This window comes from Anthonomus grandis, chromosome 3 (assembly GCF_022605725.1).
Source record: "Anthonomus grandis grandis chromosome 3, icAntGran1.3, whole genome shotgun sequence".
NCBI classification, from domain to species: Eukaryota; Metazoa; Arthropoda; class Insecta; order Coleoptera; family Curculionidae; genus Anthonomus; species Anthonomus grandis.
In genome coordinates, this window is record NC_065548.1 from 11,554,215 (window position 1) to 11,558,487 (window position 4,273).

Here is a 4,273-nt window from a genome sequence, read left to right on the forward strand (position 1 = left end):
TTAATAAAAACAAATATAGGTCATAAAATTGATTGAGCATCATCAAAATAATCGTAAATCGTAAATAATCCTCTGACCTCCTTATTGTACAAATATTTACTGGTTAAAATTCAAGATTAGACACTTCAAACTCTCTGTATGATGGGAGACGAATAATGAGTACCATCCTTAATTTATCTGAGATAAAAACGGTACTTGTTTGACCGTTTGCTTAAATATGAACGTTTTTTTCGATGCCTGTTCGATTTCGACTGGCCCACATAAACTTTTGAACCACTTTCACATTTACAAAAACCACTTTTTTGGGTTCCTTTCTTAAATATTTTCTGTTAAGTTTTGATCGATGAGGATGGTTCTTTTAATTTGTTTCGATAGTATTCTGTTTTTATTTATGAAAATAAATAATCCTTATGAACCTTTCAGATACCATTGTATATACTATATTGTCTTTTGAGGTCTTACGTTGAGAAAGAATTCTCAATAATACCTAAAATTTGAAAGAAAAACGACAAACCCTGAAGATGGTATGGTTCGGTAGAAAAGTTTGCTAGTGTAAGATATTTAAGAAAAAATGACCACGAAGGATTTTTTTGTATGAAAGCTCCATTGTGTATGTAAAATGTACGGGTAAAAAGTGTGTTTTATAAATATTAATTTTTATCACTAAATATTAAATTTTGCTTCATTAAACTCGGCTGTTGATCTGAGTTTGTCTAATGCTGCTATAAATATATTGCAATTATTTAAAATATCTCTTATATGTTCCAGTCCTTGAATGCATAATGAATAGGTAATTATTTTCAATTTTATTCCAAGCTATTGTTATCACTATTGGATATTTATTATGGCTTTTCATATCGTACAGGTAAGTATATAATTACTACTCCTATTTAAGCACTTTAGCTATTCGTACTGTTCTTATCGCTTTAAATATGTATATTTTTAAAAGTATATTATTTTATATGCTTTTTAATTTTTCCATTTTAATAATCCTTACAAAGATGACGTTTCGAAACAAATTCTGCCCTATTCAGGGCTAATGCATTTTAGTCCGCAGTAAACCTGTAACCCAGTAGGATTAAATGCATGAACATTAAAATGTTTGGCTAAAATATTAATTTTCAAATTAAATTTTGGCATTCTCTTTACTACACGATATTTGACATCTAAATTGTCATCAAAGAAAATTAACAAAATATTCAACATTCTTCTGGGTTGTCTGAATACTTCTATTCAGCTCAAGAATGTAATATAATAATTTAAAGTAATTTTCTATGTTTTATGCATTTGGATTCATTTTACTTTTATTCCAACACCCAATTTTTCTTAATTTTCAATTTATAAGGCGTCATATTTGTCAATGTGGTTTCCTTGCCTGCTTTGCAAAGATTTATTTGTTCATTATTACGTTTTACTAAAACTGTTTGTCTATTAACATAGGTATTAGTTAGATTATAGTTCAGAAAAATCAAAATAACTTCAAAGCTATCAAATGAAATAAAAAGAATTTTCTCAAGCGAGATTTTTCTCTACAATTCTTAACCGGGTTCCGAACCATTTCATACAAAAGTCCCTAAGTGTAGTAGGATTCAACTGGCTCGAATAATTTTGTTTTTTTTTTTGCAGTTGATTAAAAAATCTGACTCTGTAAGGCAGATTAAATATTGGAATAAATTATAAAATTTTAATTTGTTTCCTTAGTCCAGGTAGTTGAAGCCTGTAGAACTTCAATTGAACGAAAAAAATTTATAAATTCCAGGCAGTTGGAAATTTATTCTTTACATAAATAATCAAATATTTTCAAAACTATTGAATATTTAATTACTTTTTCGCTCAAAATAATTTTTCACAATAAAGTAATAATAAATTACTTTAGCAGAGCAACGACGAAAGAAGAACAAGTTATTCTTATGAACTGCTGGTCTGCTCATCGAAAAAGTCCAGAATTAAACTTCTTGGTATTACCATTAAAATTGTCACCGATTGCAATGCACTAAGAGCAACATTAGTTAAACGAGACGTACGTTATTCCTCTTATGTGTAGGTGGTGACTAAGTACGCAGGAATTCCATTTTATTCTTAAGTATAAGTAGACCTAGGACAAAAATGATCATGTAGATGCTCTTAGCCGCAACCCTATTTATGAAAATGATACTATTGGTGCCGAAATTGACGTTTTATCTGTAAACGTCACAGAAGACGACTGGGTTCTAGCTGCACAATTACGGAACGAACACTGTAAGAAAATACTTGAAATATTATCAAGGCCAGCTATTAATTATAATGACAGGGAAATTCACAAGGAATACTTACTATAAAGAAAAACCGTGTTTATAAAAAGACTACGGCGGGGCATCGCTGGGTGATACCTAAATATATTTACCCTATATTAGCTTAATGCAGTAGGCTAAATTATCCCTCTTCACTTTTTTGACTGCTGCCAAATTACAGACAGGTCTTTTAGCAAAATTACTTTTCCAGTTTTTTCATAATTTACAAATTATATTTTCATATGCTATATATTTAAGTCTTCTAAATATCAACCGACAAAAATTGAGGAAAACTTGTGATTCTCAAATGTTTATATTCCTATTCCTTCCTGGTATTTACAGATATTCCTGCAAGGCAGTTGAAATAATGTTTTATTTCATCCAGGTATGTACCGTGTTTTTTTATTTTATTCCAGGCATTTGACGTAATTTTTTTGTATTTTCCAGGTACATTTTCTGTCTTGAATGTTAGGGACGCTCAAAGGTCAGCCTTTAATGTCGTTTCCCCAATTTTTCGACAAATAAAATTAAATAGAAAGGGGGTCATGCGATACATCGTTTGAAAGCTCCCACTGAATGACCATAATTATTATTTATTAATAACCATTTTTATTTTCTTTACTACGCCTGTTCAGGTGTAATTTGTTTGTAGGTGTGTTGTTGTTTGTAGTTTTTTTCTTGTTTGTTGACTTTGACAAAAAATACAAACTCTTAGTTGAATCTTGACTAACTTACTGTATAATAGTGGGGGCCGGAGAAGAAGGAATCTTGGAAGTACCTTGCAACCCTTAAACATAGCTTAGAACTACATATTAAGGTTACAGACCTATTTTATAGTATGAATAGGTGCTCTTTTGTACAGAATACCGTCATAGCTAAAAGATTAAGTCATTCACAAGGTACCATAGTGTAAATTCGTCTTTTGTTAATTGCCTCTCTCATTAGGAATTTCCGCATTAGCAATATTAATTTGATGTTTTTTGACTATTTAGGTCCAAACTATAATTTATTACTAAACGAAACTAAAGGAATAAAAACTTAAAAATAATAATAAAAGAGTGAAAGAATATTTTTGTCTAAATATTAATAAATTTAAATCTCGCATTTAATTTCAGCATAAATGTAATACGTAAATTTTTCTAAGTTCTGATTTGTCTTGATTAGAGGTGTTAAATCACATTTTAGGTTGTCTTTGGTGGACTTTTGAATCCTTGTTTCTCGTTTATTTATTTATGTAAGATTTTTTTGGGTGCTGGAATCTAAATCTTTTATATATTGTTTCACTAAGTAAAGTACAATAGTTTAGTTTGTAATAATTTAAAGCACAGAGGTGTTAAGTCACTTAGGTACCTAATATATAACTTATTGTGTTAGGTATTATGTAATTAATATATTGAATTGAAATAGTGGTACCTAGAAAATGCAAAAATTGGGTTTTTTAATCATTATTAATTTGTACCAATATTGTTATGACGTCTAACAAGTGTACAATTGGTTTAATAAGAACATTCTTAGATGTCACGCGACGACATTTCAAAAACGATTTTTATTTTGCAAATATCAAGCTACAAATCCTAATGTGATTGTCCTAACAATCACGTAAGACTGCCAACTAATTTTTGCCTAATAAGAGATCATAAAACCAATAAAAATAAAATTTTAAAGGGTTGTATTAAAAATAAGAAATGTATGCGATTGACACTAAAACCAGCATATCTCCGGCGTCCAACGAACCTAAAAGATGAAAAAACGGAGGCGAAACGTTTAAATAAAACTGAATTTCTTACATATAAACTTTTATTAACAATGTACAAAGTATAACCATCACGACCCTTCAGAACTTATTTATCAATCCTCTCAATAAATAACTTCCTCATAGTGAAACACTCAATAATTTACTTTTCACGCAACAACATATTGACCCAAAATAAGCTACTCGTTTAGCTTTTTTTTGATTAGATCTCCTTTCACAACAACAAAAAAAAAGTCTAAATGCCTCAACA

The 4,273-nt window shown here is 29.6% G+C and overlaps 1 long non-coding RNA gene across 1 annotated transcript in view; it reads left to right on the top strand.

Annotated features, from left to right (window-relative positions):
- LOC126734589 (uncharacterized) overlaps positions 1-4,273 on the top strand; it is a 34,867-nt gene that overhangs the window by 20,947 nt on the left and 9,647 nt on the right. The gene's annotated exons all lie outside the window — the stretch shown is intronic.